Source organism: Anas acuta, chromosome 19, assembly GCF_963932015.1.
Source record: "Anas acuta chromosome 19, bAnaAcu1.1, whole genome shotgun sequence".
Classification (NCBI taxonomy): domain Eukaryota; kingdom Metazoa; phylum Chordata; class Aves; order Anseriformes; family Anatidae; genus Anas; species Anas acuta.
This window is the reverse complement of record NC_088997.1, coordinates 2,079,052-2,102,009: the sequence shown is the minus strand read 5'-3', so window position 1 is coordinate 2,102,009 and position 22,958 is coordinate 2,079,052. Positions and strand designations below refer to the sequence as shown.

At 52.5% G+C, this 22,958-nt stretch overlaps 1 long non-coding RNA gene across 2 annotated transcripts in view; it reads left to right on the top strand.

Annotated features, from left to right (window-relative positions):
* LOC137842199 (uncharacterized) overlaps positions 1 to 6,344 on the top strand; it is a 107,025-nt gene extending 100,681 nt beyond the window's left edge. Inside the window, exons 3-4 of one of the 2 annotated variants that reach the window (XR_011088949.1) lie at positions 2,748 to 3,782; positions 3,907 to 6,344. This is a non-coding gene — a long non-coding RNA (uncharacterized lncRNA). Of the gene's footprint in view, positions 1 to 2,747 lie in introns of both variants that reach the window. The other variant, XR_011088948.1, reaches the window with a different exon arrangement.
* The last annotated feature ends 16,614 nt before the right edge of the window (positions 6,345 to 22,958 follow it).

The window sequence follows — 22,958 nt, the reverse complement described above, 5'->3', positions numbered from 1 at the left end:
CGATCTCTGGGGTAAAAAGCTCCCATTATAACATTCAGATTCATTTTAGAAGCCATTTTTTAAACCTTAAGAAAAATACCTAGAATTAAGCGCTTAAAGCTACAAAAACTGAATAATAATATTATGCGGGCTTGAAATTAGCTTTTATTTCTCCTCTTTTCCATGCATCGATCCTACTGATGGATTAGCTGGGAATTGGCAGCAAGTGGACTGTGCAGTCCCTTTTTTCTTTCTGAGAATCGTGCATTTGTTAGCGTTTCAGTTGCAGGAGGAAACCACTTCCATGGGTCAGGTCCCTGCATCTCAGAACCTGGTATTTCAGCTCCTCCAGCCAGATCATACCTACAGGGCTCCTTGCAAAGTTTCAGTAGTTCAAGACCTGGAAAGGAAACCCCCTTCTCTTCTCCTAGGCATCATCCTCCTGACACTGTTTTCTCTGCACGCAGAGCAAAGATGCGAGGTGGATCTAATTTTTAGAGGCGAGATGTCTCATTTGTCAGAAGCTGAGTGAATTAGAATAAGAGCATGCTTTTTTTTTTCCCCCTTAAAACAGGCCAAAGTTTTTATCAAGATGCCATTTATCAGCAGTGCTACCAGCCGCTAGCAGTAGGCATGCTGCCAATCATTTTATGGAAATAGGCAAGGACTTTAATGTTTGGATGCCCATCTGAATCGACTCTTGTTCATGTCAGCAGATCTGATGTGAAAGCAAAGGTGCCCCTATACAGTCTAGTTACCATCAAACCTGTAAGTGTCAGCATTTTAAAGGCAAGGAACACAATGCTGATGGTGGGCAATGTCACTGGTGTAACCTATTTCAAAGACATCAGCTCCTGCAGCCTTTTCCTGCTCCTTGTCTCTCAAGGATTAGTTATGCCCAAAGTCCACCTGCTCCGTTAGTCTCTGCAAATAATTATCGGCCACCTGCATATCACCATCCTCACAGGTTCATCATCTCCCCACTCCAGCTGGTTGCCAAAGCAGCAAGCAGCTCTCTGACTTGGCCTGGGGTCTCGGGTGGTCCTTTAAGCAGTGTCTTGATACTCAGGGCTTGGCAGTTGCTTGCAGCAGCTCTTGTTCTTCCTCTACAGCCAAGGTCTGTCTGGAGGATGATGCAAACTTGTAGGGGTAAAAATGTGCCCACTGCTGAGAACAAGCCCTGAGGGCTCAAGGTAGCCAAAGGGGCTGGGTATGGGCGGGCTCTGCTCAAACCCCCAGGTATCACCTGTGCCCAAAGCACAGGACAAGGACGGTTCCGTGCTCGGGGTCTGCATGGCAAACCAGTTGAATTTCCCATGTCCCCATCCTGCCTTCCCTCTCTCTCAAACTGGTACAAAACCCTTCTATTCGTAGCTGTTAGGAACGTGGCATGCTCACTGCTAAACTTATTTTTAAAGACCCGTTGAGAATCTACTGAGTGCGTTCCTGTACATGCATATGCGTGTTTGTTAAGACTAGTTACACCTTTGGCATGCGTTGGAAATACCTGCTCGTGTTGTGTCTGCACTGGTTGTGCTTTAAGTGAAAAAAAAAAAGGTCCAGGGGTGCTCAGCGCCGGGGATGAGCCCCCCCATCAGTGCTGAGCTGGGCCCTGGATCTGTCAGCGTGCTGCTGCTGTGAGCTGGGTGAGGCGCTCCGGTACAGCCCAGCCATGAGGTTGGTCATCACCAGATTTTGGATTTGTGTGTTGATGTGTCAGGGAAGGCCTTGACCTGCTGCAGGCTGCATGCGCTGAAGCTCCAGGGTTGCGCTATTCTGCGCCTGTGGGTGCTGTCACCCACCTGGGCTCTGCAGGAGCTTTTCCAGAGCAAACCCAAACTTTTTTTTTTTTTTTTTGAGAGGGGCAGGGAGCCAGGGCACGCCACCAGAAAGCAAATGTGGACTTGTAGCATCCCAGTGGGAACGGGAAGATGCTGGCCACGCTGGGAGATGTGATGTGCTGGAGCTGGGCAGCAGCCTCTGGGCGACCACCTCCTGGCCCTGCACCTCCTGCCTCTTGCATTCTCCGTTTTCCTGGTCTCCTCAAGCTGCGGGTGCTTTGGAGCAGGGTTTTCCGCACCGCGCTGCCGCAGCGAGTCCCACGTCTGCAGCACTTCCATCTCTTCCTTCTGACGCTTTCCACGAGCGCAGAAGGCTGAGCCGGCACCGCTGCCGCCCCTCCGCAGGCATCCCCTTCCCCTCCCTGCCCCCTATTTGCATTGCATTTCCATCAGCCTGGAAGGTCGGCGGGGTTTGGAGGTGACCCTGGGGGACGCCGGTGCCGGTGGGCAGCACGGGCAGCCCCGCGCGGGCGCTGCCGGCACCGCCGTCACCGCGGCAGCTGTTGACACGAGGAGTGATTAACATGGGTAGGACAGCGAGAGGGAAATAAATAACATCCTAATCTCTGGCACCATCATCCCTTTGATGAGAACAAAAAATATGAAGACTGAAAGATCAAAATAACTGTATTAGAGCATGAAAAGGGAAATGCTCTTTTAACCACCGCTGTTCAGATAGATCTCCTTAGATCTGACATGCTGTAATATATTTGTAACACAGATATATATTAGGGGGTAAAGCTGGTGATTAATTTGCTTTACCTTTTCAGAGCATATACATAAAAACCTACATTAGCAGAATTAGCATTTTACCTGTCTTTGAAGATTTTTGCTTTGAAATGTATCGAGTCCTGTCGATTTTATGTCTCTCAGAAGAAGAAGGGTTGTGTTTTTTTTTCTGTTTTTTTTTTTTTTTTTTTTTTTTAGAGGTTTCCCCCAGCCCACCTCCTCCCTGGTTGGTGTGCGTGGTGCAGGCAGAGATGCTCCGGGTTTTGTCTCTAATTATTGCCTCACCACCCTCTGGGGCATTGCTGTAGCTGCTGCCCACATTCACCCCTCTTGACTCATAATTGCTGTTGAAGCTTCTGAGACTAGAGATCAAAGTATTCATGTCATTCATGTTCCTGTCAAAGGTCTTATCGTCAAAGCGCCAACTATATTTCGAGAGACGTCTCCTTTTCTCAAGAGCAACAGACAAACTTGCCTCTGCCTTTTTTCCCTCCCCGTTGCAGCAGTGCTGCGAGGCGGGGACAGTGCACGGAGGGCCTGGGTGCTGCTGGCCATCACCAAACCCTGCACCCCGGGGGATTTAATTGTTGAATGTCCCAAGCAAAACCTCTGCTTCAAATTTCTCTCTTTTCCGACCTGTGCTGCAAGGTAGGGCTGGAGCTTGCTGCCTGCATTTCATTTGGGCTCCCAGGAGCACGAGTGCAGCTTGCTGAGGGTCAGCACCCTGGCAGGACACCAGCAGGGTGCTGCTGCGGTCGGAGGCGAGGGTATCCCACGGCTTGGCTGGTAGTCGTGTTGCTCTTGCAACACGAAGAGAGGTGAAAGGAAAAAGCTTCCTGATTTAGTGGGGTTAAATGCTGGTTTTAAGCTTTGGAAGCAAATTATCCTTAATTTCGGTGAAATGATTCTCGCCTGCACCCCACCGGACACCCACACAGCTTGGACACCAGCAGTGCCCGACCATGGCAGCACCAATCTACCCAGCCAGCCACGTGCGAGGCGATCCCTCCGTGGACACACGCCTCTGGAAAAGGAGGAAAGTGCTTCCAGGTGTGGTGCTCAGTCAAAAGGAGTCCCAGCATCATGCTGCTTTCCCCCTTCCCCTTCATCCTCAGTTCCCAAACGGGTGCCCTCAGTTGCTCCCAAACAGCTTTGTCCTGCCCTGACTTCTCCCTGAGCCCTGCAGGAAGGGGCTGGCCCGGCTGCTTCATCCTGCCTGGTTTTATGGTGTGGGTAAGTGCAAACTTCCAGCGCAGCCTGCAGAGAAGCAGCTGTAATGGAGCAGTGCTCCGAGGCGCTGCGGGGTTCCTGTGCTCTCTGAATCACTGTTTTTGTCTTGTGTTTTTATGCTCACCAGAAATAAGTTATTTCTGGTTAAAGGCATTCACTGCTGACTTCTGCGCTTGGGCCCCGGGGGCATTTTTGGGATGAGGCACTGCAGCGTGGTGCGTTTGACTTCTGGCAAGGCCCTCTCCTCTAGAAAATCAGCAAAGCCTTGAGCTGGAAATACTGGGAGTGTCATGGAAAGATGGGATGGGGCCTGCGGGTTCATTCCCTGCACCCCAGCCCTGTCACTGTGCCAGCGGGCTCAGCGCTGCCTCTGCCCCCGCGCTCAGCGGGGCCGGATCCTGCCCACCAAGAAGGGGCCGCACGCAGCGGGGCAGCCCCGCCGCCGCAGCAACTTGGGATGAGTTTCTGCGAGTCCTCGGGATCCGGAGCAGGAGAAGAACTTTATAAAATTCTCCACGACCAGTCGAGCGGAACCTATTTTCTCTCACAATGCAATTAACGGCACCAACATTTACAAAATATGATTACAAGCACTTTGGTTAAGTAGAGGAAAGTATATTAGATAGCAGCGAGGGGTTGATCTTAATGTGCATTTTTTCGAGAGACTTGCATTTTCTTTGTGCAAATAAAGAGGCCCTAAATTCTCCATAGGCACTAAAATCAATGCAGTGGAACCATGATAACAAACACAGGCTCCACTTTTTGCTACATCCCCCAATTAATTAAGCCTTTCACGGGCATGTAATTAGGAACATTAGCAAGTCATAAAATTGCCGTGAGTCTCTAAATTATGTGCTGGCCCTCAGCAATTTGTTTTTAATTCCTTTTGAAGACAATGGCACTGCGGGGTCCCATAGATCTTCATAGCAGCCTACTGTTTACTTCTTTATGGCTCTATGAAGATCTAACTGTTTTCTACTGCTCCCAGATGCACCCACGCTATTTTCTGGCGCGGTTTCATTACCTGGGTCGGATTTAAAGGGGAACGGTGCCCGCCTGCCCCGCGCAGCTCCCGGCCACCCGGGCTCCCCCAGCCAGCAGCCGCCGCTCGTGCGCCTGCATGGGGACGCCCGCGAGGCCAGGGAGATGGATAAATAAATGAAGCAGGCTCATTTCAGGGGAAGGTTTATTTCCCTGTTATTGTGATTTACTCCTCCTTGATGAGAGTGTCTCTTTCACAGCGGAGGCGCGGAAAAACATTTGTGCGATCTCGGGGTCAAGAACAGGAGAAAGAAGTAAATAGTGGAAGCAAATTGTTTTTTCTTCCAAAATATCCTGGGTCATTTACAGCTGACGGGTCGCCGCAATAATAGCCGGACACGTGCTCTAATAGCTGGGTTGTTTCCTGATGGATACGTGGAGCTGGCTGCCCGGTTTTGGCACGGTTTGGGGTTTGAGGTGCTGGTTTGGTGGGTGGCAGGAGCTGGGGCTGAGCTGCTCCCAACACGCTTCCCATACTCGCTGTTCCCCGCTCGTGGTCGATTAACACTGCGGAATTACGAAACGGGTTTAATGAGAAGAATAAAGAGAAGCTGCAATAAGAGAGATGAAGCCTGGCTCTTCCTCTAGGTGAGCGCAGGGACGCTGCGATGCGATGCGATGTGCCGCTCGCTTGCTCAGCTGTGCCACATGGAAGAGGCCGTCTGATGGCAGGAGATGGTTGCCTTTGGTGGGCTGGTGGCTCACGGGCACTGCAGGGGGAAGAGGACATGGGTGCTGCCCCTGTCCTGTCCCCACCCTACAGTGGGGACACGGGGTTTGAAGGCAGGAGCAGCCTCCTTCCAGCTGGCCTCGGGACTCCATGCTCCCCCCAGCATCCCGGTGCTCCCCTTCCTTTTGGACAGCAGCAAACCTCAACTGTGAGCGTAGAGAACGTGTTATTGCTGGGCAGGGGGACAGCAAAAAGCAGCAACCCAGAAGGAAAAGCATCCCTCCAGTGCTTTGCTGTCACTGCCACTTTCATTGCCCAATTAAGCTTTGTTTTGGGGCTGGCAGGAATATCAAACTGAGCAAATTATAACACTGCAGCTCCAGGACAGAGGGTATAAAAGTGGGTTGTTGTTTTTTTTCAGTAGTCAGCAAAAAAAGAGAAAAGGGGGAGTATTTGCAGTGATGTACACGGGAACAGTTAGGAGCAAGGTGGATTAAAGGATGCCTGAGCTGCAGAGGAGGGGAGCTCACCAGCTCCTCTTTAAGATCAATTTAAGATTGCTCAATTTTCAGTTCAGTGAAATACCAACTCAGGTGGGACTGCAGCGGGCTGCCAGGTACAAACAGGGCCAAGCTGTTCCCCGTGGCCATTCCCAAACCTGTGCTGGCAGCAGAGAAGCACGCGGGCAGCCTGCTCCATCCCTGCAGCGGGCTTTGTTTCCCATCGGTGGCTCGGCAGCTGCAGAAATGTCACTTGCTAAATTTTCAGATTCCAAGACAAAACGTTTTCTGCCTGCCCATGGGCCGTGCGAGTTTGCTGCACGCAGGAGAAGCTGCACGCACGAAGGGTCAGCAGGAGGGTGTGAGCCACACGGCTCCAGCCTGGTCTCACAGGAGGGCTTTTCTCTTACAAGTCTTTGGTCTTAGCGTGGGCATGGGGCTCCCTCTAATTCCTCCACGCAGCGCAGCTTTTGGTTTTCGTGGCTTTTTTAAGAGTTCAACAGCATTTGTGAGGTTTATTTTGGAGCTGCCCCCGTTCTGTGAATCCCCTGGAGGCCAGTCCCCATCCCCAAACCCCTCGGGCACACGCAGGAGGGCAGCACCCGTGTGGCAGCGCCGCCTCGGCTCGTCCCACAGCCCGTGCGCATGGGGCAGCCACAAGCAGAGCAGAAACAAAGACGTGCCTGAGGCTTCCTGCTCCTTCTCCTCCTCCTCCTCGCTGCAAGTCCAGCAGCTGAAGTTGTTTGCCTTATTTCGCAGACGCAATCCCCCAGGATATGGGGAATGGTTATTAAAAAGCCCGGAGAGCAGTGTCTAACCTTGAGTAAGTGTTTTCTTGTTGTCATCCAAAGATCTAAAGAAAATCCTGAAGAGAATACATGGTGAAGACATATATTATAGTTGGAGCTTTTTATCTCACACATGTGACTTTGCCTATCATGAACTGTACGTTTTTATTCTCACTAGTGGGACAAAACTATATCCCACTGCAGCATATATCAAGAGGAAGAACATTGTACCTTCTTTGCATTAATATAAATAGCTGTTTAGGACCGATTCCTTGGCCAGATACTACCATCTTACCTGTCCTTTATCTAAGATATTTGGCATGTAGCTCAAGTTTGGTTTATTTAGAGTCAGGATGCAGCAGCTTTTACATATTAAAGGTGCATTTTAAAAGAGCATTTTCTATTCTAATTTGGGGGAAAGGAGCTCTTTAGGGCATTCAGGGAACGATGTCCATCTGATTTACATTTCCCTTGTTGGAGCAGAGCTGTGTACGCATATTAGAATGTAAATAACAGTGATGGATACATGTATCTTTAAAAGATCCATTTTCTCTTTTGACTAAGGCGTCCAGGAGAGGAGAGGGAGTGTAGATCACTTTTACAGGTGAAAAATCCATCTCCTAAGACAATGTGCCCGGCCCAGGAGCTGGCCCCTCTGCTCCGAGGAGCTGGCGGTGGCCCTGGAGCAAGGTGGCTGCTGGGTGGCTCTTCTCATCGGGGGCATCAGTGCTGTGCGGAAAGGCTTTGGTTGCACTTGCTGACCCAGAACGGGGAGCACAGGAGGGCTTTTCAGGTGTGCTGCTCATTAAACTCCCAGGGGAAATGGTACCTGGCAATCCCTGGGGAGCTGGGGTCTGATTTCGGAGAGGCACGGTGTGGGTAATCATCGACTGTGCAGCTCCCGGGCTGGGCTAACCCCGAAACTCCTGCAATAAAACCTTCCCTGGCGGGGGTGATTTGTGGTGGAACCCTGGGCCTCCAGTCATCTTCCCCATTTGTCTTTGGCTCCGTCTATCCCCCTGCCTTCAAAGGTCCCAAAAGACCAAAAAAAAATAGGAAGTCCCTTGATCATCACCAGGGGAAATGAAGCCGGGACTGGGAGCAGAGCGGCCGGGCACGGAGCAGAGCTCATTTCCTGCAAGGTCCCCGGCCGGCGGGACGGGAGGAGATGTGCCCAGATGTTTGCCTTGTTCCTGAGCAGCATGAAATTAGCAATCAGCTGGGGGAAATTGGGGTTGGTACAGACCCAGGAAAACAACCTCTGTGCTTCCAGAGAGGAAGGCAGGAGCGGAGAGGCACGATGCTCTTGATGCTCTTTCGTCTTTGCTTCAAACAGCCCCAAGGATCGAGGGCGAGCAGCCTGCCTGGGGCAGCGGGTGCCGGTCCCTCCGCTAGAAAGGACTCGTGGTAAAAGTGTGTGTGCAGAGCAGAGCGCTGGGTTCCCCCCTGGTTCTTCCACAGACACCTCTGGGCCGATTTCTGTTAATTGTCACAGTGTTAACGCGCGTCGGCTGCCGTTGTGCGGTGCTGCCTAGGAAGGTGCCTCGTTAACCTCTCCACGTCTGATTTTGGCAGCCGTCAGAGCGCCGTAAGGTGTGCTTAATTAACGAGGTATCAAATGAGTGGGTGAATGCTGAAGCCGAGATGCTCTTTCAGCTCAGTTTGAGTATAATTATTTTGATTATATTTGTATCTTGATAGTGCCCCGGTGAATACTCACAGCACAAACAAACAACAGCTACTGCACGTGGCGCCTGCCATCCCGACAGGGCAGCCGATGCTCTGCAGATGACTTCTGAAACTGTGAACGGGGTGGCCAGGTGCCTGGAAAGGAGGAGGTGGGTTCCCAGAGCATCGCACTGCCTGCATCCCAAGGCGCCTGCCTCCTTTCCAACCCTACGTGCTTGGTTTGGGCAGAGAAACAGCTCCGTGCTTGGGGGATGGGATGGGATGGGATGGGATGGGATGGGATGGGATGGGATGGGATGGGATGGGATGGGATGGGATGGGATGGGATGGGATGGGAGCAGGGCTGCAGCTCGCAGGGCTGGGTTGGAGCAGGAGGTGCTGAGCAGCCCGGCAGAGCCCAGCTCTAAGCGGAGGGGACGTTTCTCAGGGGCTGGCTGACAGCACGGATGAAGCAGATCAACGTCAAGCGTGAAGGCACCGGCTTTGCTCTGCTCCGATCGCAGTCATATACCGGCTCTGAATCATGAGGCTTGCAACCAGCAGGCATAAATTTATACTATACAGATGAGAACTGTGCCTCGGAGACAGAACATCTATCTCCTTTGCACTTATCTGCCACTGTGACACAAACAATCAGAGATGATTCTCTGGCACAACAAACAGCAAAGTGTCTTCTTTGTCTTTGCCTCAAAGGAAAACACTATAACACATCTTTTTGGCCCGTGCTTTTATCACTTACTTTTGTTCAATAATCTTCCTGCCCAACACACAGGATCTGGACGTGTGTGTGCGTGTGTGCAATAGGCAATCTGCCCTGGCCGCAGCATCTGAGCCGAGGCGTGGGGAGGAGGAGATAAATACGCTGTCACGGGGGCTTGCGCAGTTTGCTGCAGCCCGTGGCTTAACCCCAAATCTCGGCGTTGATGCCGGCTTTTCTTTATGGCCGTGGAGCCTTCGTTTGCTGAGGGCATGGAAGAAAGAGCCTTAAGTGCAACAGAGAAGCCTTGCTTGGTCTGCAGGTAGCCTCGCCTGCCGTGCTGGGAGCTGGGCTGGCAGGGTGAAGACACGCAGAGTCTGCCCCGTGGTCGTTGTGCTCTAATGGGGGAATCAGGAACCAGGACAGCTGTGTCCTGTCCCCCATGTGGGTCAGGATGTTGGTTCTGGAACCTAATGACGAGCAGCAGCCTGGCTCACCAGGGACCTCTGGTCCCTTTGCCGTGGTGCTGGGGCTGTTTGGGACGGTGGCTGGGATGGGAGGAGAGGACGGTGTTTGCTTTCCCTTCTGTTTGTTTTAAGTGGAGAGGGTTAGGCAGAGATCGAGTGAAATATTTATGATCTCCCTTAATTCTGCTCAGAAATGTTTTGTAAGGCTTAAATAATGGATGGTTTTGACCGCTGCTGGAGGCACAGAAGTGTTGCTCTGCGCGGTAGGAAGGAACGGTCCCTCCACCAAAGGGGCGAGTGCCGAAATGCTCCCGATGATCTTTAAGGCCTTGCCCCATGAAATTCTGCACTGAGGCTCCAGCAAGGTGGGGACAGAGGTGCAGCCCCTGGGATCGGCACTGTTACAAGGAGGAATTGCCTTTCTGTTTTATGTGATTCCGTTTGGAATAGGGAAAAGAGCTTTTGAGGCTAGGCTGGGTGGCACCACCTTGCCCCCAGGACCAGGCTGCCTTCGCTGCATTACAGCACCCATCCCCAGCAGGACTGCGTCAGAGCATTTTTGGGATCGAGGAGCAGGAGCTGGTGTAAAGGCACCTTCATGGCCTTGGGCAGAGGCAGGCAGCTCGGGGAGGTTCAGGCTGAGGGCACGAGGGATCCGGCCCCGGGGAGTGCCTCCTGCCCCCCTGCTCCAGCATTATTTTCCAGGCGTTACCAACACAGTTGCCATTCCCTATTTCAAAAGGAAAAATGGAATCCAATTGCGCCTCAGATGCAGACAGCCCCTCGCACAATATTTCCTACACCTCCTTCTCAGATAAGCCACCTTTTAAGATGATGTATGGTGCCACTTACCTTTATAGTGTTCCACCTAGCGAGGGATGCTGAGATCCGCTCTATATTTAGTCACAAGCAAAGCGATCCATTTAACACATAAAGTTGGATGTATGGGGCAGAGCAAAATGGGGGCCAAGCTATTTATGTGATGATTTTACCCCCAAAGTGTTATAACAAAGTGTTTTGGAGGGGAAATTAAGGGGCAGACAGGGAGCGCTGGGAGGCTGGCGGTGGGAGCAGGCTGGCTTCTTGCTCTTTTTTTTTTTTATTTTTTTATTTTTCCCCAAAGGCAAGAAGGGGAAAATGATTCTGGTGTTGGGTGCATCCTTTTCAGATTGAATTCCAATTTGTTATTAGCATTTTATATTTTCCCTTCAGCTGATTATGCGTGCAGATTAAAAGCGCCTTATCTTTCCAACACCCCAGCCCGCTCTCCATCGGCTAATCCGGAGGGACGCTATCATTTACACGGTGTGATGATAATACGGAAATCTCATTCACTTGGGGCTTTATATTGTGTGTTTACTTATTTTTAGGCACTGGTTTTAGCACTGCTCATCGTCTCCAGGTCTGTAATCTGCATCCCACCCTGCAATTAGAAGGATTCTCTCTTTCCATGCCAGCCTGGTGCTGTAAATCGTGTGTTTTCCAGGCGCTTCTTCCAGCAGAGGTTTGAGAGCACAGATGCAAATCACTCCCCGGCATCCCTTATTGATCCCAATGGTTGTTGATTTGCCATGAATTTCAACCCTCAGAAAGGCTGGTGGGCAGAATAAGAGGGAAGTTTGGGATTTGAGCCCCTCTCCTCGTGCAGGGCCGGCTCAGTGCTCGTGCTCTAGGGCCAGCCGTTGAGCAGGAAGGCACACCCCAAATTCCAGGCTGAAGCACATAAATGAAGCATCATTTCCTGACTTCGCCGAATCAATACCTGCTTGATGGTGACTTAAAAACACCAGACAGCTTCCCGAGACCGAAGCCCTCGGATAAATGAAGTTGTCATTGACTTCTGGTGTATCTGGACTGTGTGAGGTCCTAATTAGGACAGGATCATAGTAACGGGGGGAGATAATAGACCTATTGGATCAAGTCTGTCTTCCTGCAATTGCAGCATATTATCCCCCAGATATAAGCTGTACCCGGTGCTATATAGCAAATTGCTCAAATCTTAGGAGAATGTGGCTTGTGATTAAAAAACACACAAAACCGGTGGAAATATTCCCTGGGAATTTATCTGGTGGGCTTTTGGTTTCCTTTCTGGCTTCCCTTTTCCTGCTCTAGAAAAGGCTTTCTGCTTAAAAATCCACGTCCCTGAGTAAAATCTTGCCGACTGCTGGGGCTACGAGCGATGAATACATTTTTTGAGATCCTCAGACCTGAAACCAGCCCAACTGATTCCGCAGATCATCTGTGCCAAGCTGCCTTGCCACGTGCCAGACCCCCTTGCAGGCAGCTTTGCCTAGCAAAGTGACTTTTTGCACACCTCTGTGCTGCCGTGTGAGAAATCCTAACATCTCAGCAAAGCTGCTTGGTGCTGGCTGGCAGGGGAGCCTGGCACCGACTGCTGGTGCGCGGGGCTGGCAGCTCCTCCTAGTGCTGCCGCGAGCAAACCTCGCAGCCGGGCTGCTTGACTCAGGGGAAATGAGGGAAGAATCCTTGAAGCAGGCTCGGTCTGAGTTTTGGGAAGCCTGAGCTGCTCCAGGCTCAGTCCCCATCCCCTGTATTACAATTCAGAGCTGCCTGCTTTGCCCTGCCTCCGAACAGAGCTGGGTGCTGCTGCGCAATGCTCGTGCCCTGCTTTGGGTTGGGAAGCTGGGGATGTCCAGCAGCCATGGGGCTGCCTTGTGCTGCTGGTAGGCATTATCTGCCAAACGGGGGCTTGGTGCAGAACCCAGCGGCCCCATAAGCATCCCCTGCCCCTCCAACAGTGGTTGGGCACTGCGGTGCACGGTGCCCCTGCTACGCTGCGCTCCCACCCTGCCGTCCCCCAAACGGCCCTGTTGGACTTTGAGGAGATGAAAGCCTTGGGAGGGGAAAGCTGTTTATTTGCTCTGCGGGTGCGCAAGGCCCTGGCCACATGGAAAAGACTCTTTGATTAACGTCGGCTTCCTCTTGGCACTGTTTGACGGAACAAGGCTGAGACACTCCATTTCAGTGAGCCGGTGTCGTGCAATGTGTATTAGAGAGTCCTCAATTTCACACGTGCTTACTCCTGAGTGAGTTTCGCATAAAAGGATTAAGGAGAGAGGAAGTGCAGAGGAAATGGGATGTTAGACACCTTGTTAAACGGGCTGTCAGGGTTTCTGGAGCGTTCATTCTAACTCTATTCCACTCTGCATAGAGGCCAGGCCATTACCCGGGATCGGGGAGGCCTCTCCTGTGCTGCCAGCCTGGAATTGCTTTTGAAACGAAGGGAGCAAAAAACAGGGATGGGAACAGTGATGGGAAATCAAAGGTCTCTGTCCATAAGGTGTTCTCAAAAATCGGTTTTAGCTGGTTTAAATTACATGTGAGCATTGGAAAAGAGTGGATGTTTGGCTTGGGGAGGTCTTGTCCTTGTGGGTAGTTTGAGATATAAAGCAAAATAACGTGGCTGGGTTTGGTCTGTGATGACTTGAGTGCTTTAATATTCAGTAATTACAGTACTTTCTTTAATCAGAATCAGCTGTGCCCAAGAAAAAGTGTGTAAGAAGTGAGGACAAGTAGAGACTGACCCAACCAAAGCACCCGTGCAGCCTCCTGCCCCGGTGAGCCTTTATGCTCATAGCAGTGGCTTAGAGACACCAGCGGGTTCCGGACAGGAGCGCAGCCATCGCTGCTGCTATTTCTGTGCCAGCTGGGGTGGCAGAGTTAGCAACGCTCCTCTCTGGTCTGGATCTGGCCCCAAATTGCACAGGGGAAACAAGCAGCGAGCTGCTGAGGTGCTGGGAGGTCTGGGGGTCGGGGCCGTGCCGTGGGTTTCCCGATCCATGCCGCGGGGTTTTGCAGGGCGGGTATCAGGGGAACGGCTGCTGGGATTCAAGTCAAGTTCGTAAGTAATGCAGCCTCACATCAGGCTGTTTCCTGTAAGTCAGATCCATTTTAAGAGCGGTGATGAAACGGGGCTTCAGAATCCACTCTATGAGCATCCAAATTAAAAGCTAAATAGGATGTAGCTTTCAGTTTGGCCGTATCTCCGTGTGTCAGCGCTCATTATCCTCATATGTCACCGCTCGGCAGCCTTCCTCCCGAGCACGACGTGCCGTGGTGCTCGCCCCGTGTGCGGAGAGGGGTCTGCACGGCACGGGCTGCTGGAGGCAGCGGTGCTGCTCGTCCTCCTTGCGAGCCGGGAGAGCTCCTTGGGGCCAGGGCTTGGTGGAGGCTGAGCTTGGGGCAGCTTTGGGGTCATTCCCCACTGCTGCCCTGGGGCATCGTTCTGCCCCTCCTGCCGTCAGCCCTGCAGGGGTTTGCTCTGGGGGCTGCGGGCAACACCATCACGGCTCAGTCCCCTCTTATTGTATGGGTTTGGGCTTGGGTTTTTCTGTATAAAACTCCAGGTTTTACAATCGTGGGTAATTTGCCAGCGTAGCCCAAGGGGCAGCAGCCGTTGCGTGGCAGGGAGCAGCCGGCCGGCTCTCACCGATCACCCCGCAGGCACCAGGCTGCTTCTCCATCCCGTGGCGTACCCCACCCTGCCCTACGCCTCTCCCCATAGTCACAGATCTCTGCAGCTCCAGATGAGGTTTTCGGGGAGCAGGAGGGCGAGTGGTAATGGGGGGATGTGGGGCAGCAAACGGGAGCTCTGAATTCAGCTCAAACGCAAGAGACTTCAGAGAGAGGCTGGGGTTTTGCTCATTCCATACGATTCAGGAATTAAATGTATTGATATCAGGTGATGCTCTGTACAGCTATCAGTGCAATGGGTTAAAAATGGGTTAAAAAAAAAAAAAAAGTCTGCTCTTCTCAGATTCCCCTGCCCACAGGGCACAGAGGGTGAGGGGGCAGCTGGGGGGGTTGGGACCCCCGGGGCAGTGCTCGGGCTCTGCCCGGCCTCCCAGCCCTGCTCTCCACAGCAGAAACGTGGAGTTTCTGCCCCCAGGTGGGGTGGGAGGACGGAGAGGCTGGGGTGGAATTACCTCCGCCGAGTTAAAAACGTGAGCGGGGAAGCAGCAAGTTGGGCCATAAATAATCCCACACCTGGCCTTTTAATTCAGTTATCTCCTGGTCGGGGAAGTCGAGATCTGCTGTGTGCTGTGGTGGTGCCAAGTTAATTACTTGAAAATGAGTGCCTGGGGTTGGACCAAGAATCCCTCATCAGCATTCAGCAGCAGTGCCACGGCGAGCAGGAGAGCCCCCCGCGCCCGCGCATGCTCGCAGCGCTGCCGGCCAGGGCAGCGAGGGGAGGGAGCGAGCTCGCCTGCCTTTGCTTTCTCTCCAGCACGCTGGAGCTTGGTTTAATTGAAAAAGAAGCGAGCTTGGAGGATGCTGTGCGGGCAGTGGTGTTAGCAGGGGGCAGCTCGTCGCTGGCCGATGGGTTTGGGGTGCGAGCCATGGGACCGAGCGGCTGGGAGGCTGCTTGGGTGCTTGGCTCCCCCACTTTGCCTTTTGAAATTCCCCTCCTGCTGCCTCTCAGAGGGAAGTTTTGCGCTGGTTTGGGACATGCTGACCTCTGTGGCATGGCCAGGATGCCGTCTTGGCCATCCCAAGGCCCAGCCCCGGCCGTGCCCACCAGCTGGTGCCGAGCAGCGCGGGCTGCGGCACCCACGGCTCCCCCCCCCCAGCCCACGGGTGCTTGCCCGCCGCATACAAATGTGGATATTACCAGGCAGAGAGGGAGCGAGGAGGTGCAGCTCCAATACTAAATAGCTGGGCCCTTTAAGCCGTTTGGCCAGACCTTATCGTTAAAAAGGAGGAAAAAAAAAAAAAGAAATAGTCTCTATAGGATTCTTTGAGTCATTGCTTCTTATGTGTAAACAGAGGGAGGCAGCTTACATAGCAAACTCAGCCTGGAATAGCTCGAGGTGATTAACAGTTGTTTGATTCCTTGAAGATTTCCACATGCTTATGCCAATCCAACTGGGAAAGGCAGAATAAATATTTTGAAATATGCCCCTTCTTTTGTAAATTAGGCATGATGAGTGCTGCTTACCCGGTTAGCTCCGAGTTACGGAATTGGTTTTGTTCAGCAAACAGTAGCAGAAGGGCAGAGCTGGCGGCGGGCGTGCTGGGAGCTGCCGGCCCCAGCAGCGTGCGGGCACCGGGGGCACTGCCAGCCCTGGCACTTGTGTCCCTGTGCCTGAAGACACGGGGGGGCTCGGCGGCTTCCCGACCCCGGCAGCCCCCCTCGGTCCCCTCTGCCCCATCCCAGCTGTATAAAGCCCCCCCCCCCGCAGCACCCACCCGCAGCAAAAACCTGCAAGTGATGCTTATGGTAAAGGAAAACTTTTTTTTTTTTCCTTAAAATGAGTTGCGGCATCCAGTTTTGGTTTTCCTTTTGTTTATTCACAAGTGATGGGGTAGTAAAAGGTAAAGAAATACCGAATCACTCCAACCACAGAGGGTCTGCCGAGCAGCTGCCGTGTTCATTCCCGTTACAAGCAAGGAGAAGGATATCTCAGATTTAGTCCCAGTTTTATAACAACACTTCCCAACCCACCTGGGGGCCACAAAAGTGCTTTCCGTGCATTAATGAAACAAGCAGTGCCACCTCCAACGGGACGGTTAGGTTTTATCTCCCCCTGCACGTGGCCAGACTGCCGATTGCCTCGCTCAATGTCACGGGTCAGCAGCCAGCTCTCCTCCAGCACCCACGGGGTGTTGGTTCTCACATCTCAGGCACCCATCCGGACGCGCCTGAAAGAAATCACTGCTTTGATTCACTTCAATTTTGCAAATCACAAGAGCTGAATAAATCTGTGGAGCCATGGCTCTCCTCCCTTTCTACCTGGACAGGAGACTCTGGCACAAAACCAGTGCTCAGGGTTTTTTCCTTGCCCAGAGGCTGGCACCCACCTGCGCTCACCTCCTGTGCCGTGGTTTTACTTCAGGTCTGCAGGGCAGAATCTGCTTTTTACCCCCATCTTACTTAGCCCAAGATCTCACAAGCCTTCACTTTCCCAGGATCACGCTGTCTTTGTAAAATCTACTTTAAAAAAATCCCAGAAGTTCTGGACCGTATGGGAGCAGAAATACTAAGGCTGAAGGGAAGCACTTTGTTTGCCAGATAAATAGGCTTGGTGACACTTTGGATATGTAGAAGGTGGTGAATAATTTCTTCTGCCTGGGCTATATATCCTTGGAGGACTCAATGAATTTTTCATTCTGGAAGATGTGTTCGGGTCATTAATTGCAGTTTGCCACAGGTCTGTTCCACTTTTGTCTGGGTAAAGCCTATCTCCTTCAACATACAACTCATTTACCCTCTGCAATCTATGTAACATTTGCATTGTAAATTGGTTAGCTTAGCGTAATACTGGAGTGACCCGAGCAAACCTCTGAAAGGCTACCGCGTGCGCTGCAAGGGAGGAGAGGGCTCGCACGGGGCTGGGGCTGGGTGCTTGTGCTCCCAAAAAAGGCTGCGGGGAGGACTTGAGATGAGGGTCGGGATCCTGATTCCCCTCGTCACCCCCAGCTGGAGCGAGGGAAGCCCCCGCGCACCGGCACACGGCTCTGCCCCTCTTGCTCCTGGAGCCAAACGCTGTTCAGCCGTGGTGGAGCTTTGCCCTGGGGCAAGGTGCTGGGAGCAGCAGGATGGGGGCCCCCGGTCCTGGCACCAGCCCCGCACACGTGGCCCCATCCAGCCTCTTTGCACGGAAGGAAGCAAAAATAATTTAAGCTGCTCCCGCGCTGAGCGTTATTAATTCCTGGGAGTGAGTAACAGCTCTGAGGTTCCTACGAGCGGCGCAGAGAGGAGCAGGACACAGTAAGCAGAGATTGAGTGAGCTCCAGAGATCAGGATAAGGCTGTGAAATATTGCTTGGGGCCCGAGGAGCGCGCTCAACCCATTTTCAGGGCTACCTGAGGGAGACGGGGTGAGGCTGGCAGACAGACGGCAGCGCGCCGGAGCTGGGAGCTGCCGTCCCAGTACTTCTGGCCTCGTTGGAGTCGGGAAATTTCCAAAAGTGATGTTTTCTGCCCCACTTTTTCAGCTGAAACTTGCTCAGAGCAAGCTCTGCCTCCCTGTGTGGGCCTTAGGAGGACAAGCCGGCGGGGTTTTCTCTGCTGCATTTCCAAAATAAGCTGTCTGCGTAAAAACTAAAACAGCACAGACTGGGTCCTCCCCCGTGGACTTAACTGTGGTGGCCCCGTGGCAATGCCCCACGTGTCTGCCTGTGTCAAAATGACCCCTTTGTGTATTTTTAATAGAAAAAGTCCTGTGAGAAGCAGCACAGCCTCCTGTCCCTGCGGACATCAGCACCTCTGCCTCTCAGGGGCAGCTGCCCCGAGCAGGGCAGCGCTTTAATCTCCTCCATACGAGAAGATAAAAGAATGGAGGAACTGATCCGATAGAGGCAGGGATAATGGTCTGCGTTCCCTGCCTTCAGATAACGGCCGTGTGTGTGAGGAACACGACCCGTGCAGGGGAAGGCTCCCGTAGTGAGAATGGGGATGTTTCGGGCACGTGGAGCTGGCCCCGTCTGCCCGCTGCCTCCTTTCCCTCTCCCCCAGTGCTGAGCTGTCTGTCCTGAGTCTCCCGGACCCTAAAGCTTTGAAATAGGCAGCAAGGAGGAAATTTAATGAGGGCCAGGGAAAGTCCTGGGAGTGGTAATGTGTACAAGGCGCTGTTCAGGATGTCCCAGCCCAAAAGCCCTTCTGCACCTGGGTCAGTACCCATACAGAAGACCCAGCCACCACCCTGCCCAGGACAGGCACTGTACTGGGATTTCCAAATACTGATAGGAAACAACTGGGCACCCCGTTTTGGTACCTAAATAGCTGTTGTCCCCAGCAGAGATGTGCAAATCACATGGCAACAAAAATCTGGGAGTTCATTTTCGGGGGAGTCCCTCAGAAATAAAACGCTACCAAAATGCCTTATCAGCAGGCTCCCCCGCGGATCTCAGAGCACCACGCAAATACCTGAGCCCTCTGATAACCCCTGTCCCTTGTGAGCCACGGCACAGGAATAATGCACGGCACATCCCAAGGCTGGAGTAGCACAGCCCCAGCTCTTTGCCGAGCGTGCCAGGACCCCCGCACCAGCACGGGTGGGTGACGAAGTGCAAGCACCTTCAGGTGCTGCAAGGTCTTATCTCAGCCCTTGGAGCTGAGTTGCATTGAGAATCAAAGGACTGAAAACTTTATTCCTTGACAATTTCCTTGGCAGAGGGGTATCCAGGTTCAGAGCTGTGCCTCCACTTTCCCCCATCGCTCCCCAGGCTGAGGATGCTCCTGGGGTCTGCTGGGTTCAGGTGGGACGGGGCAGGAAGAGTTTGTGGGAGGTGGCGAGGAGGGGAGCGCTGTTAAGTGGTACATTTTGCTGAATAAATCAGAGAGGTTGCCAGCAGCCCGCCACAGTAAATATGCATGTTAAATCACATCGGATCGGCGGCAATAGTAAAGATTTAATAGTAGGGGTTTGTTTTCTCCCCACCATAAACATGGAGATGTGAGCACTTCATGGTGAGAACATCTGTGGACTGGGCAGGAGGTGTCAGAAGCTGGATCTAACATGCAAGGCTTCTCTTCTGTGGCCAATTAAACAAATTGCAGCAAAACAGCATTTTATTAGTATTTGCCCATAGCAGTCGCCTGCTGCAATAAATTTCCTTCAGGCACACTCGAGAAAGGGGAGGAAAAAATTGGCACGTTAACTAGCGAATGGTGGAGAGAGCACACCGCGGCATAGCCTCTGGGGCTACTGAATACCAAAGTGCCTGTCTCCAAAAACAACTGCTCTGCTTTATCATAAACGCGGTGAGTTATGAGACGCTGTGCTGGGTACTGTGCACAAATAATAATAATGAGGAGGAGGCAGGCAGGCAGGATGCTTTCCCAAAGCACCGGGACGCACAAGAGATGCGATAACAAAGCGGAGCCCGGTGCCTCCTCTCCCCTTCTGCTTAATTGCAACTTAAAGTCTTTAACAAGCCAGCCTCACCTGGTTATCCTGGGCCTATCCTGTCCTCTTATTCCCACGTGCTTCTGTTTTTCAGCACAAGTTTTGCCTCTTTCACGTTTTTCCCCTTTATTATCATGACTACTTTTAGGGCAGAACTTGTATTTATTTACAAACGGGGGCTGCAAAGCCTGCCAAGCCCGTGCCAGCGTCGCTTTGCTGGCATTCCCCGGGATTTCTCAAGTCTGAATAAGCCAACACACTTCTTGGCTGAGGGCCTGGCCGATTATGGATGGGGTGATATTTGTCAGCGTGGTATAGCCAGGACACCTTGCGCGTCACATTTTTTGGATGACGGAGAGCTGAAATGGGAGGTAGACGTATGTATTTTTCCTCCTTTTCCTTTTCTTTCTTTCCCTTTGCTGCTCAATTCCCCGAGCCAAAGCATCACCGGGGGGTTGAGGGATGCCCCAGCCCCACCAAAAACCTCCCTCAGATCTCAGCCACGCCAAGCTGGGAAGGGCTTTGGATTAAACCTCTCCAGAGAGGTCCTGGGACAACAGCAAGTGCCAATAAATGCCCAAATCGCTGGGGCTGCAGCAAACAGGTGGTGCTCATGCTACACAAATACTCTCTGCCGGCGAAGTGCTACCAGGACCGACCTGTTTGTTCTTGGTTATCTCCATATTTTACCTTGGAAGCCCCATTCATATCTGGGTAGTGTCACTGTTACCCTGGGAATTCCTCCTTTTCCGACGTGGTTATTGGCAGCTCCCCGTCCTCCGGTGCTCTTTTCTCTCCCCCTTCAAGCTTTCCAGCATGATCAGGTGAAGAGATAAATAACTGCACCCCTGATTGATAGCAAATTAATGTTCAACAATTACCTCCTCTAAAATGGGCCATTTTAGACTGCCTAAAAATGTTTTTTTTTCCTCTTTTTTCCCCCCTCAAGAACAACAAAATCAAGGCAGCAGATTATTACTGGACATTAATTATCTATCCGTAATGAAGTAGCTGACCAGATTGGCTGTTGATGGATTAGGCCTGCAAAATTGTATTGCTGTTGATACATCGGATATGTTTAGATGGCATCAGCCTTTTGACTTAAGCATGGATTTGATTTATACTTCATTAACATAATTCCTAACACATTGCTTCCTTGAAAAAGAAAATTAGTGTCTAACCAGGAGCTAACAAGTTTAATGGCTTGCTTGGAGGAAAACATAACCATCGACTGTGAATACGCAACTAGAGGCATTAATGCGTCGTTGCTGCTCTGGTTTTTATGAATCTGTATTTATAAGGAGAGGCTCGCAGAGTGCTGCCGTGGCCAGATGTGTGCTGGTGGAAACCCCTCGTGGGGCTGGTGGTGCGTCCGGGGGCTCCATCGTGCGCCCCCCGATCTGCTCCCTTCCACCCAGGGCACGGTGGTTTCCTCTGGCACATCGCATTGCTGGGGCTCAAAGAAATCACCACGGCCACTCTCGGGAGAGATCGTGACAAAACGGCCTTGCTGGGGCTTCCCGGTAAGCCAGGGGTGACAGCTGGGACCAGAGGCCACGTCCAGTGCTCTTGAACTTAGATTTGGATAAGTGCGTCTGGGGGCAGCTGGCACAGAGGCGATGCAAAGCGCGCAGGGATGGGCGCGTTGGGCTTCCAGACACGATTCTCATTTATTTCCCTTTTGCAAATACCGGGTTTACTGATGATTGCCTACTAAAGTTTTCTATCAAAGAAGGCTTAGCTAAATAGCCAGCAAGCCTCTTTTCTTCTCTTCTCTCTCAAAAAAAAAAAAATGAATGGTCCTTTTTTGTTCTTTAAATTATACCGTGTTAGCAGATAAACAAGGCAAAAAATCAAAGTGCTGCAAGAGAGCTGGGTGGGTACGGGAGGGAAACGAGCTCAGGTAGTGAAAAGGCACCCACGGAGGAATGAGTAATCGGGCTCTCAGGATGGAGAGGGGCAGCGCTACCAGAAGAGGAGGGCAGCCGCTCTGAATCAAAAAATGCACAGCTGGGTTCAGGGGGTGGTTAGCCCTTCTGCCAGCTCTGCTGTGCTCCTGTTTCAGTGCCCAGTGTACCGCCAATGTGCTCCGTGAGCTGCTCCATGGCACCGTGCTCGCTGTGCTGCAGCAAGTCCCCCGAGGGCAGCATCACTGGCGGCTGGGCCGTGATGCCCGCGGTGTTGAGCTGATCTCTGCTCGCTGCCATTTGGCATCGTCCATGTGGATGTCTGGGCAGCTGACTCGTGAGCATGTTCTGGTAATGGTTGTAGATGTGAGATCCAATGCCAGGACACTGGGCACTGGTTTGGCACTGGGCTTGTGTTGTCCCCACCCCTCCAGCCGTGGAAAAGCTGCTGGGATCCTCAAGAGCTGTACGCTGTAGACTGTTTATGGCTGTTGGTTTGCGGGTGATGTTTTAGGGTTTTGTTTTGTGACTGCCTGAGCCGGGAGGTGCCGCAGCTCTCGCTCCGGAGCACCGCTCCCCTCCCCGCCTGTGGCTGCAGGGTCCTCCTCCTGCCTGGCATCTTGACACCTTGGGCTTTGATTAATGAGGTGCTCTTCCCTGCGCTATACGAATCCCCGTTAGATTTGGTGCTTATTAATTACAGCACAGCGCCGTCAGCACATTTAGAATTGGGGTCCCTGCTTTTCTAATTCTCTTCTTATTTCACGTGGCTTTTTTTTTTTTTCCCCCGGTTTCCCACCTCCCGTGCCGCCCCCTCCTCGGGGTCGCTGATGGATGAGGCTGCAGCGGACACCGCGCTGCCGGAGCCGAAGGTCAGCACTGGCAGCAGCTCTGCAGGACGTGGCTGCCCAGCTGCTCGTCCTGCTGCACTGCCCGGTCCTGGGGTCTCTGCTGCTGTGTCCTACATCCCTCCTTGATCTCCTAGAAGGTCTCCAGCCTTTCATCGCTCAGGCTCAGCGTGTCCTGCAGTGCCCGGCTCTTTGTTTTGCTCTGGGTAAGGCACTGCGTGGGGACAGTCCCCATCACAGTGACGAGGTGATGGATGGCACAGGAGGAAGATACTGTGGGGTTGCACGGCTGAGACAGAGGCTGAGGACTTGGCTGGACCCAAGTGGCAGGCGTCAGCCTGGATGCTCTGTGTCACCTGCCTGGCACCGCGGGGATGCGGGGTGCCTGCAGCCCCCGTGCTGTGCCCGGGCAGGCTGGGTGGCAGGCAGGCTTTCCTTAGCCCGGGGCCTCACCTCTCGCCAAACAGCACGGGAATTGCTAATAAACGAACCCACGCATCTCTCCCTGCAGTCACTTACCTGATAAACACCCTGGCAGGAAGAGGGCAGGCACGATAACAAAGCGAACGGCATCCCTCTCAATTTGGTTTTAAAACTTTTCCCTGATAACGGGATTGCTATTTTATTACCAGTCACTGTTTAGCTCCTTTACATGACCGAAGTAAACACCACAGTAATTTATACTGTCCTCCCAGATCAGC